Genomic DNA, 13,069 nt, shown 5'->3' with positions numbered 1-13,069 from the left:
GAGGTAGGCAGAGTCCTGCGCGCTGTGAAACCTACCACATGCCCACTGGACCCGTGCCCATCACGGCTGGTGAAAACTGACAGTGATGGGATTTGGGCACCATTAGCTGGCATCATTAATCTTTCTCTGAGTTCTGGGATTTCCCCAACTCATTGAAGGAGGCAGTGGTGCAGCTCTTATTAAAGAAACCATCACTGGATCCTGTTGATCCAGCCAATGACCGCCCAGTTTCAAATCTTCCGTTCCTGGGTAAGGTAATTGAGAGGACGGTAGAGGAACAGCTGCAGGTACACCTGGATGACGCCTCTATCCTGGATCCATTCCAGTCTGGCTTCAGGCCTGGCCATGGTACAGAGACGGCTCTGGTTGCCCTCACAGATGATCTGCGGTGACACCTGGATCGGGGCGGATGGGCACTGCTGATACTTTTAAATCTTACAGCAGCGTTCGACACGGTCGAGCATAATCTTCTGACCCACTGTCTTGCTGATGTGGAGAATTGTGGGGCAGCCCTACAATGGTTGAACTCCTTCCTTTACTATCGGGGACAGAGGGTGGCACTCGGGGAATAGATGTCCGCTCGCCATTCTTTGGTATGTGGCGTCCCTCAGGGCGATACTTTCCCCGATGCTATTTAACATCTATATGCACCCCCTTGCCCAGTTAGCTTGCACTTTGGGCTGGGTTGTCACCAGTATGCCGATGACACACAGCTCTACCTGCTGATGGACGGCCAGTCTGATCTTGCTCCAGATTCCTTGGCCAAGGGTCTTGAGGCTGTGACGGCATGGTTACATCAGAGTCACCTAAAATTGGATCCCCTGAAGGCAGAGGTTCTTTGTCTGGGTCGTGGGGTGATCAGTTTGGGGACCCGGCTCTCAACCCTCGATGGGGTACAATTGAAACCTTCGCCAACAGTAAGGAACCTGGGTGTGACCTTGGATGCCACACTTTCAATGGAATCCCAGGTCACGACTGTTGCCAGGTCTGCCTTTTTTCATCTTCGACAGGCCAGGCAACTGGCGCCCTATCTTTCGCCCCAGGACCTGGCCACAGTGATCCATGCAACGGTCACCTCTAGGCTAGACTACTGCAACTCACTCTACACTGGGCTGCCCTTGGGCCTGACCTGGAAGTTACAGCTGGTCCAGAATGCAGCGGCACGCATCCTTACTGGAATGCAGATCTGAGTGCACATTCATCCTGTGCTGTGCTATCTGCTCTGGCTCCCAGTGGAGTTCCGGATCCGGTTCAAGGTGTCAACCTTGGTGTTTAAAGCCCTTCATGGACTGGGACATGCATACCTGTGGGACCGCCTCTTCCATTATGTCCCCTGCAGGGCATTGGACTCTGCAGACAAGCAACTCCTGGCGGTCCCTGGCCAAAGGACATCGGTTTGGCCTCAACTAGGGCCGAGGCTTTTTCTGCCCTGGCCCCAGCCTGGTGGAATGCCCTCCCGCTGGAGATCTGGGTCTTGGGGGACCTGTTACAGTTCAACAGGTCCGGTAAAACGAAGATGTTCCGCCGGGCCTTTGGCTGAGTGCCAGTGAGTGTCCTTCTTCCATCTAAGACTGCCACTTTTTCTGGGGCTCCCCTTGGCCATCTGCTATGCCCATATACAAACTCCCAAATATTTATTTAAATAGCCTGTGTCTGGACTGAACTGGATGGACTGTAACTGCCATGCTTAGTTCAAGATTTTTCTGCAAACAAGGGTATATTGGTATAAACACATGTCCTGTCTTTAAGGGTCTCTTGGCCATTCCATACCAAGAAAAGCTTCAGCAGCCTGTTTCCTCTTTTAAAGGGACAAGACTCTCTCCAGAACTGTTGGCAAGCCGAACTGCAGACTACTTTGTCTTTCATGCTTCCCGCTGTGTTTTGTGGTCCTAGCATTTCTTTAGTGCCAGCCTGTTTTAGTCTGACCTGGGAGTATTTTGGCAGGGAAAGGGTTAAAAGAGCAGGCCAGTTCAGGGCTTTCACTGGTCGAATCGTTTTTCTGCAGAGAGAGCGAGAGAGTGACACTGAGAGATCTCTGTCTTTTGGTGCTACACCTCTGAAGATGCCAGCTGCTGGCGAAACGTCAGGAACTACAATGCCAAGACCACTCCCCTGTTGGAATATCATTGTCATCCAGGATGAGGGCCCAGGAACGAGGGCTTGCGGGGCACGCTGATCACCGCCCCCGCTTCGCCTCCTCCGCCTCCAGACCTAAGGTCTTTGCACAGCAGCCGGAAGTACCGCGCGGCTCATCTATGCCCCTCGCCGGACCTCTAGGGGCTCCTTCTTTTGCGCCTGCGCCCCTTTCTGGCGCAGGCGCAGAACGGGCGGGCCCTCCGGTAGTTTCCGGAGGCGACGGAGTGAGGTAAAGGGCTGCGGAGGGCTCCGGCCGGACTGGGGAAGGCCAAGGGAAGGAGGCCGCTCCGCTCCCGCCCGAGGCCTGGCAAGAGTCGCTCGTCCTGCGCAGGGGAGCGTCTTGAGGCGACCGTGAGGCGCCGGCCTTGTGCGGGAGGGAGGGAGGCTGCCTCAGCGGCCTTGCCAACCTCCCAGCGGCCCGGGAGTTCTCCCGGAATGGCAGCCGGCCTCCAGGCGAGGGGGAGCGACTCCGCTGGAGGGAAGGGCCGGCTCGGATGGGGCATCGTGAAGGCTACGCGACGTCCCTTCCCAGGCTTCGCCCCCCCGAGCCTCCAGGAGCATCTCGGGCTGGAGGTGGCATCCTGGGCTGGAGACCTCATCTCGGGGCTTGAAACCAGGGCGGCGTTGTTGTTATTGTTGTTATGTTGCGGTTATTATGTCTGCCTTCCTTACTGAGGTCCCAGGCGGATTGCGAAATGCAAGCAAACGCAGTTATTGTTTATTTATGGTCCGCCTTTCTCACTGAGACTCAAGGCGGATTACACAGTGTGAGATTAGTATCATCAGTATCAAGAACATTTCTACAAACAATGCCGTAAATAGATGCAAGTTTAAAAAGACATAGCATTAGCAAGAATCCAATACAGTAGAAAAAATACTGAAGCAGAACATAATTCTAGGACTGCCGTTAGATAACACGGAGCAGTGCTGGTACATATTTAAAGCAGCAGATGTAAGGCAACATAGTGATGAAGTCTACCGTCCCTAACTCATTAGTGAAGCATCTGAGACCCTCTCCCTACAATACAGCCCTTTCATTTGAGTAAAAAGCCTTTTTGAATAGTTCAGTTTTGCATCGTTTGCGGAAAGCCAGGAGAGTGGGGGCTCTCTTGACCTCCTCAGGCAGGTCGTTCCACAGGGTAGGGGCCACCACAGAGAAAGCCTGTGTAGGGGCTGCTGCTGACTTCATCCATGTGCAGGGTTGTAGGCCAGAACCAGAGCAGAGAGATTGCCTTGTTCCCTTCTGTCTTGGACCCCACCAGTATGCCAGACAAAGATATGCAATCACCCATTTGTTATGCCACCTCTCCATATCATACAAGTATTATAGATAATATAGCTGCTTGCTTTTTATGGTCACTCTAAGTAAAATCTAACTTAGATGCTGCAAGACAGCTTCTAGAGGAAGCTTGTGGTTTAGCTAGCTTACAAGGGAAGCCCGTGGTTTCCATCATATGAGAAGAGGTGCACTCAAGCATATAACTAAAGAAATAAAGTAGCAGAAGTTAGGTTTTTGTGGCTAAGCTAGCAGAGATGTGTGTGTATGCTAATGTGTGGCAAACTATATAAGGTATAAAACAAATAAGGGTAGGGGGACTTTGCTATTAGAGTGATGGGAGATGTAAACTAAGGTGGAGTTTTAGGCAAAGACCCGAAAGCTATAACTCCCAAGTACCTCAGCCAATGGGGAAAGGGAGAGGGAAACTGCGGATGGGATAGGTTGCTTTGAATCTGTCAATTATCAGTGATGATTCACAGTCTATAAAACTGCCTACTCAGGAAGCCTCTGGGTTCCTCTTTGGTACCCACAAGCCTATGTACTTCTTGCTTTCAATAAATGCTCCTTGCCCCTCTCACAGCCTCGATCTCTGTTCTTGTGGTTTGAAGCAGGAAGTGTCCGGCCCCAGCTGCCTTCGGGCGACAGGGTGGCACCTGCAGGAGATCCTGTTCAGATGAGCGAAGCTGCCGTGGAGGAACATAGGGAGGGAGGCAGTTCCATAGGTATGCTGGACCAAAGCCATGAATAACTTTGTATGTAATAACCAATACCTTGAACTGAGCATGGTAACTGATATGTTGCCAGTGGAGCGACTGTAGGATGGGAGTGATGTTCATGCTCCTGCTTGCTCCTGATAACAGTTCAGCTGTAGCATTTTGGACTAACTGGAGCCTCCTAGTTAACCTAGATGGGAGGCCAATGTATAGAGCATCACACAATAGTCAAGTTTTGATGTTACCATAGCATCAGTCCAGATTGCCAGATTGGCCTTCTCGAGATAAGAAGCCATTTTCCAGGCTAGAGCAGGGTAGTAGAAAACTGCCTTAACTTGTTTTTCTAGAAATAATGCTGGATCCAGTATAACACCTAGGCTCTTAACTGGGTCTGCAAGGGTCAGATGAACTCAATCGAAACCAGGTAGTACAATCTCCTTCAAGTTCTTTGGCTTCCCAACAAGCATCACTTTAGTCTTGTCTGGGTTCAATTTCAATTTGTTGTTTTTCAACCATTTCACCATGGCTGTCAGGCAACGAACTAAGAATTCTACTGCATCCAGTGGGGACCTGGATAGCAAGATATAAAGTTGGGTGTTATCGTTATTTACAGACAGACTTTCCCAAAGAGGCCCAAGGAGATTTACATATTACGAGTGAATACAGTAGAATCCACAGCTGAGACATTCACAGAGGCCTTCCTCACAGGGCTGTTGTAGGAAGCAGTGGAGAGCGGCCGCCCTGGATGCTGTAATGGTCCAAAAGCTGGACTCCCCTTCTGGCTGCTGGGGGCATCGGGCGGGGGGCATTGGTGTGTCCCCCCCTTGACTGCCTTTCGGAGCTGCTGCCCAAGTGCCAGAGCTCCCGCCTGCCCCAAGGGAGCCTCAACCAAGAGACCCGTGGCATGTCGGAAGCCAGCCTAAAGTGTGAAGCACATGCAGCCTCCCAGGAAGCGGCAGGCCTGTCTTTTCCATTATGCCAATTAACCATCCCAGGATGAAGAGGGTGAGCTCATGTAGCCCCCCCCCCTCTCCAAGTTGGGGTGGAAAGGCTTCTGGGCTTCCCCAGAATAGCCTTGCCACAACAGTTTCTTGTCCCTCTGTTATTGCATTACTTAGCCTTTAAAAACTGATATTTCTGTGTGTGTTTAAACGGGTAGTTACTTTTTCTTTCTCACCAAGTGTTGCAGTGGGAGGCTGATCCGGGAATCAATTAAGCTTATCTGAGGACATCAGAAGAGCCCAGTGTGATCAGACTGCTGGTCCATCTAGTCCAGCATCCGGTCTCACACAGTGGACAGCCCCAAGAGGGTTTTGAGGTGGAGGCCTTGCACGGTGATGCCTCCTGGCGCTGGGGCCCAGACTTTTGCTGCCCCTGAATATGGAGGTTCATTGGGTTTACCAAAAGGCCAGAATGAATGATCTTGGCAAAACTTAGTACTTAGTTGAATTGAGAAAATGACACAGTTTAGGAGTTTTGCGCAAAACAATTTGCTTATAATGTAAATTCCCCTTATAGAGTATGTTTAACATATGTGTTGCCTAATATTTGTGCTTTAACTTCCAGCTTTGTGGGATTCTTGGCAAGATCTGCACACTTGTGGATTTGCTGAACCTTGGCATTGCCAGCCCGCTTCTGCTGGGACTTCCTCCTTTCCAGCTTCCTGCTCTTCAGATAGAATTGGGTCTTCATTACTTGAACAGCTTCACAGACTTCTGTAGACTTCTTGAACAGCTGCCTTGTTAAACGAGGTCTTCCTGAATCTTCCTATGTTTAATCCTAAAGGAAACTTAATTCTAGGACAAGGTGATTCTATCCCATGTGAGCTGTTTTTAGTTCTACGAATGGGACCAACTGTTTTTTGAAGATAACCTCCTTGTGAATTATTCCAACGATTGATGGGAACTGAAATGAGGGCAGGATTTTCTGGTGCGGACATTTAGACCACTCAACACGGAAGGGAACCAAGACAAGAAAAGGATCAATATGGATCAAGGGCAGAAGAGAGAGGGCTGCTCTTCCCATTGGGATAGTCTGTTTCCAGATGAAAATAATAGCCAGAGCCAGTCAGCTTCAGGAAGGGTTGCGGATCCTACTACAAGCATCCAGAGCTGTTTCCTTGACTCCTCTGACATGAACCTGTTGGCAACGTTTGGCTTATCCAGTGAAGACCTGGAGGAACTGAGTCACCTTCCCAACAGTCAGCTGACCCCTGAAAACATGCCTTGGCTGTTGCAGGCTCTCCGAAAGCGCAAAATGGCTCATCGGGCACCCACTCCACCTTCTAAGAGTGCAGAAAGAGAAACGCTTTGCAGTGCAGGTGGCTCTGGCCCCACTGTAAAGAAAGAAGTGATTGATTATGGCCATAAAAGCAAGTATGGAGGTCTCCTTGAAGTGAACTCCAGCAATTCGTCTGTAGCGATGGATGATAACATGAAAAGATTTCAAACCCAGCAGGCTGCTTCTGTGCCTGCTGCATCCTCCAACTCAAGAAGCAATCTGAAGAACCCTGTTGAAGAACCAGTACAACAGGTGGGGTCTCAGGCAAGTACACCAAATCCCCAGACATCTCCCCCGTGGATCCTGTTGAGTCCCCTTTTAGTGTGGTGAAAGCCCCTTGGTGTCCAGTTCTTTCACACACAGATATGCAGAGAACGAGGAAACTGCCTTCCTCATCACGGATAAATGATTACTATGCTATGGCTCCTAGAGTATTTCCTCATCTTTGATCTCTGTGTAATGAAGACCATAAAGACAAAAAGGTGTGTTAACTCCTCTCACCACAGCATCTATTTGTGCATGGTATATCCTGGATGTGGTTAACTTGGTTATAAACATTTTGTGGATTATTTCAGGACCTGTTTCACTATGTTAACAATTGAGGTGTGTATATAACTTGGTCTAGTTTTAGGTGGGTAGCCGTGTTGGTCTGCAGTAGAACAGCAGGATTTGAGTCCAGTGGCCCCTTAGAGACCAACAGGATTTTCAGAGTGTAAGGTTTCGAAAGTCAAGGATGTCTAAAGAAGGAAGCTTTGACTCTTGAATACTTATATTGTGAAACTCTTGTTGGTATATAAGGGGCCACTGAGCTCGAATCCTGCTGTATAACTTAGTTTAGTTTGGGAATCATGCTTCACTTACTTATGTACGCTGTTTGTGTGCTACGTTTCTCTCGGACGGGACCCAAATCAGGCCGCAGACAGATATCCATATATTAATTAGCAAGTTAAACATTAAAATAAAATGCCCAAACAAACAGTTCGTAGGCTGGCCCTGACTGGTAATGTTTCCCGACACGGGGCTCAGGCTGGAAGCCACGGGCTAAGGGCCAGGCTTGAAGTGACTACGTAGAGAAACTGACCAGAGGGAGCTCAGCTGCTGCTAGCTTGCTGCCAGTAAGCCAGCAAGGTCTTCCCCACTCCGGCCTGGACTGCAGCAGTATGTTGTGGCAGAGCAATGGCCCTGACCTTGGCCCATTTTGGTCTGGCTGCAGTCCTGGACTCAGAACTGAAGGGGCACTCTTGGGCTTGGTGGACGATTTCTGGATACAGTTTGGTCAAGGCAGTCCATCACTGTTGAGTCTGTTAGACTTTTGGTGTGACTGACCTCTACTTTTAAGTGAATCAATAATAACAACAACAACATTCAATTTATATCCTGCCCTTCAGGATGACTTAACACCTACTCAGAGCGGTTTACAAAGTATGCCTTTATTATCCCCACAACAACAAACACCCTGGGAGGAGGATGGGGCTGAGAGAGCTTGAAGCTGTGATTGACCCAAGGTCACCCAGCTGGCTTCAAGCAGGTGAGTGGGGAATCAAACCCGGCTCTCCAGATTAGAGTCCTGCGCTCTTAACCACTACACCAGACTGGCTCAATTGTAATCAGTATCTGGGATGATACTGGGATGATTTCGTCCTTCGCATGTTGGCAGGAAGAGAGTTGTTTCCATAGGCACAGCCAGCTCCTGATGGGCGGGTCCCTGAAATGTCTGTCTTATCCCCAGTGCTCTTTAACCTGCATGCAAAACCTTTGGCTGATATCAGTGGAGATGTTGGAGTGGAGTGCATTGTGTCCAGTACGTGGATGACGCCCGTCTTTACTTCTCAGTGTGGTGGAACCTATCCCTGTCCTGTCATTCCACTGAGCAGACAAGACCAGAGGGAAGTGATTCTAGTCGGGAAGGCTGCTATTGGTTTACTAGGCTTAGGTGGGCTTAAGCTTTCTTTAGTTAAGGGCTTTGGGGTGCTCCTTAATGTGGCCTTGCTCCGTCTGCAACAGGTGTGTTTGGGTTGACGTGAAAGCTGCTGCATCCATATAAATCAGTAGCTTCTCTCTACCCACACAGTTTCAAAGCCTTTTGAGCATGCCTGTCTTCTAAAGAGGGTACTGCAGTTTCTGCCAGTTGCTCACTCCAGACAACCACTTCTCTCTCTTCCCTGAAGCCCTACTGTACCAAATGTGCTCTGGGAGTGGATCTTGCTGGATAGGGGCAGGTGAGTTCATGAGTGATCTCCTGCCATGCCCTGGATAGGCCGGAGTTAATGCAAAGCAGGCATTTGTCGTGAGTTGGCTTCAGTTCTCTTGGAGTGTCTTACATTTCTGCCTCTCTCTCTGTCTTGCAGGTCTGGATTCAGCATCAGAAGACCGCTCTCCGTACTGAGAATTGTCACAGGCTTCGCTTGCAGTAAGGGCTTTGACTTAAATGGTGCAGTGAAGTCACAGAATGTCTGGTTACTGTACTTTCTTCTAGTGTTCTTGTTATGGCCTCTGTCTGTTCAGCTAAAGTGAGCCATGCTGTGTCTAACCCTCTGCATGTCTCCTCGTGCCTCTGAAAAAAGGTCTGAGGTGCCTTTTTAAGGCTAAATGGTTGCTAATAGAGTAAGGACAGGTCCCTCATACTGGCCATGCTCAGCGGGTTCTTTCAGCGGGGTGTGGCATTTGGCCTGGTGTTCTTTGGCTTACCGCAAGTAAGTCAAGGCCGAGGAGGGAGATGGACCTTTTTTTATAAAAGGCTAACAAGTAACCAAGTGGAAAAATGGTTGGATAGCGACCTTCAGTGAAAATGGTGTGAGGAGAGAAAAAACCTTGGAGCAATTGAGACTCTTCCCAATAGTTGCAATTTAGTCCTTATTTTAGGAAGGAAAGGAAAAAAAAATCTTGAGTTTTATAATGAAAAATACCCACAATTTGTCTGGAAATATGAGTGTTGTTGAATAGTACCATATTTTCCCACGTAGGTGATTGATTATGATACTCAGCCTTCAATTTCTGAAGAGGGAATTCCTCAGAGTTGATGGGTATATGTATAAAAAAGGAGGAAGTAAAGGAGTCCAAACAGCATCCTGGAGTTTAAGGTTTTTTTAAAACCACTTCAATTAAATTTCATCTGGAATTTATTAGAGGGCATGAAGAAATCCAAGAGGATGCCAGCATGGTTAAATAGCAACGTCAAAGATATCATTGAGGGCTAGATTTCCTGTTAAAAGTCTTGTCCAAAAGAGAAGGGGGGGGGAGAGAAATTCTGACAAAAGCAATCTGAATCGATTACGTAACAAGGATGGAACTGGGGTAGCAGATACTTTAAAGACATAAAACAACCAACCATAACACCAGGTTTTTAAAAGGCATTTCAGAGCTCTCTCAGAAACCACGGATGGATCAGCAGCATACCTTTCATCCCTCCTGAAGTGATAGGAAACAGGTATTAACTGGCACATCTTGTGGAGAACAAACCACCTCGTCTTCCTTCAAGAACGCCTTTAAGATCACGATGCCTACATTTAAAAATGAACAAACAACAGAGAATTTGTAAAGATGTGTCTACCGGCTCATATTGATTCTTTGTATGCCTATTTCCTGTTCAAAATTAATTAGAAATAATTGGTTTTCAAGTATCTTTATTTCTTTCAACGGTTTTCATTTGTCTTTAGAGTTATATAGTAAGTGAGCTGTGGTTTTCTCTGTTGTTCGTTAATTCTTTACTGTGACACTCTCAGTTGTTTGGTTACACTGAAAAATGATCAGGGAATGCAGCCTGGCGAGCAGTTCACTCCCAGGCTGCTGGAGGGGGCGGGGCATGATGGAGGTTTATCAAATTCTGATGGTGGGCAGGAATCTGAAATTTCCCCCCTTCCTGTCCTTAAAACTGGACGTCCCCCAAGGAAACACATCTGAAGGAGGCAGGATTTCAGTCCCAGTATAGTACCTTAGAGACCAACAAGATATTCAGAGTGCAGAGTGAGGCTCCCTCCTTCAGACCCCTGATCTGAAGAAGGGACTCGTGTCCCTCTTTTCCTTGGAGCACTCCACAGACCCTGAGTGCCCCTTTTGTGAGGATGCATTCAGGGCCGCAGGGTCTCCTGATCTGTCGGAGCTCCACACTGCCTGAGAAGGGGAAGCGCAGCTTGCTAGGCGAGAGGGTGGTGGGTTGCAGTGATGACCACCAGGTGGGTTTCTCCCTCTCAGGAACAGGAAAGACAGAGTGGGAGGGGAGGTGCCGGGAGAGCAAAGGCGGCACCCCTGGCCTGGGAACCCTCCCTGGGAACGGGGTCCCTCAACCTTCCTTCTGCTCGGGAAGTATTTCGTATTGAAAGCGCCACACTGTTAACCGGATTACTGACACGGGTGTTCTCGAAACAGGCGCCCGGACTGGCATCCTGAAGTCAGCTCTTCGTCCAAAAGGTAAGCTGTGATTCCTTTCTATGATAGCACTTCAGGCAAAATACTCTTTTCCCTTATCATATGAGTCAGTCGGAACTTCATGGCACTTTCCACCACCATGGTCAGTTAGCTGAGAGATGTGTGGAAGGCTTTGAAATTCTCATCCGGTTCAGTCAGCTGAAATAGGAGCATTAAACCATGACACTCAATGTTTCCAAAACAGCACCCCTGTTCTTTATCTTAGCCTCGGGGTTTTCCCAAACAGACCTCCATGTGTGAATAGGTCCGAAGCCAACTGAGTACTAGGCACAGGCCAGGCCAACCTAGCAGCCTCAGTTACAGGAGAATGCACTTGAGGGTGGCTGAAGTGGCTGAAGCCTGAGGCTTCCTACATAAGCAAGGGATGGATCCGGTCCCCTTCTTGGTGAGGTCATTCAGGCATTTCCTGCTCAGGAGCAGAGTCCAGGATTTCAGGGAGGAGAGCTGGAAGGCTAGCTGGTGTTGGGGCAGATTAGAGAAGTCCCTTCCTTTGTAATTATTAGAAGCTGCTTGAAATTTGTCTTCACTTTAGAGAGCCTTGACATTTCCCTCCTTTTCAAATCTGTCTGCATTTCAGGTTCATCCGTCTCACATGTTTTATCCCATCCTTCCAGCCAAGAGTTTAGAGCAGCATATCTAGTTCTCCTCTCCTCCAGTTCATCCCAAGAATGGCTATCCTGTGAGGTAGTTGAAGCTGAGAGCCAGTGGTTGGCCCACAGCGAACCTTTCAACCAAGCAGAGATTGGAGCACCTGTCTCCACTCTCCTCACCTGGCATTTCACTCTCTGTACACAGCAGCAGCTGACCAACATTGTGCCCTTTGTTGCAGGCCAGATTTCCATGAGGACGTGTATTTTTTGTTTCTCGGGCGGGGGGACTTGTGGCCCAGTAGGTTAAGGATCCCGAGGGAATAAGTGAAGGCAAAGTAATACATCACCCTTTCTCTCAAACTTGTTTTCCTTATTTCTTTCATAGCAAACGTGTTTGATAAAATCTTGGTATCTGCCTGTTTCACAGATGGGAAAGTGACAAAGAGGAGAGGTACATATCAAGGCAACGTTCTGCCAGTCCTCGCCCGAAACGTTCAAGATGCCCAAGCCCTGGCCTTGCCAGACATCGGACTCAGTTGCAGTCAAGGAGCTCTGAGCATCACGGGGAGAGTCGGCCCAGAAGTCGAAGTCCAAGGGGCCTTGTGAGTCACAGGCCAAGGTCTCCACACGAACCCCTGGGTTCAAATAGACAGTCTTGGAGTTCCTCCAGCAAGGAGAGAAGATCAGGAAACGCAAGTAGATCTCCAGGTAACAAGATGGCTGTGATTTTCTGGCTGAAATTCCTGAGTTTGTCTGCTCTAAGTTAATAGCAGCTTCCCCCTGGGAGACACCAGAATTCCCCCCTTGGTAGCATACAATCTGATGGATTAATTGCAGTCAAGCTTCCATGGGCCAGAGCTCACTGTGTCAGATGTGTGAGTGGTTGGATGCTGAACTGGCAGACATACGCTCACAGGATACGGAAAGAAGACAATTGTAAACAGTGGTTTAAAATACAATGAATTATAAGAAGTCTGAGATACATCTAAAATTTGAAACATGTATAATACAAGCAAGCCTGGTGTCGGTCATATTAAGTGTATTGGAGAGTTTTTGTATATACATTTCACCAAGATACTGTGTGGCAAGGGAGGTCGATTGTTGGGGAGATCTTGCTGGCTGCCCAACATCCCAGCTCAGTTTTTGTCTTCTTCCTGGCTGCAGAAGTAAGGGGTGTGTGGCCAGAGGAGTGAGCCCAAGCCAAAGGGCAAGAGCCAAGGGGTGTTGGCCCATGGCGTGCAGCCTGGGGGCCCATGAGAGCCTCTGTAGCGAAGCAGGACTCTTCTGGGATGTGTTTATTTTTTGATTATTTAAATCAGATTGCTTAATGTAGTCTGGCAATTGGTCCCTCAGGGGAAAAGCAGCATAGAAAATGCCTTAATAAATCCATAATGGTGTTTCTGACATGCCACATTTTTCCTTGGGTTCTGCTGTGAATGTGAACCTGTGCTGCGCTTCTGATGAAGTGGGTCTTGTCTTGGTTAGCCCCAGCTAAAGATATGGTCCTGTATCAACTCTGACTGGGAGGATGGGAATGGTGGTGGCTGTTTTCTTAAACAGTGCTTTTCCTTCCCCAGGTTCCTGCATCACACAGGGGCTCGTTGTGATAGTATATACCTTGTGTTGGGTTCCAGAGATGATTAGTG

This window comes from Eublepharis macularius, chromosome 10 (assembly GCF_028583425.1).
Source record: "Eublepharis macularius isolate TG4126 chromosome 10, MPM_Emac_v1.0, whole genome shotgun sequence".
Classification (NCBI taxonomy): domain Eukaryota; kingdom Metazoa; phylum Chordata; class Lepidosauria; order Squamata; family Eublepharidae; genus Eublepharis; species Eublepharis macularius.
The sequence above is the reverse complement of the archived record's forward strand: the minus strand, read 5'-3'. Positions refer to the sequence as shown.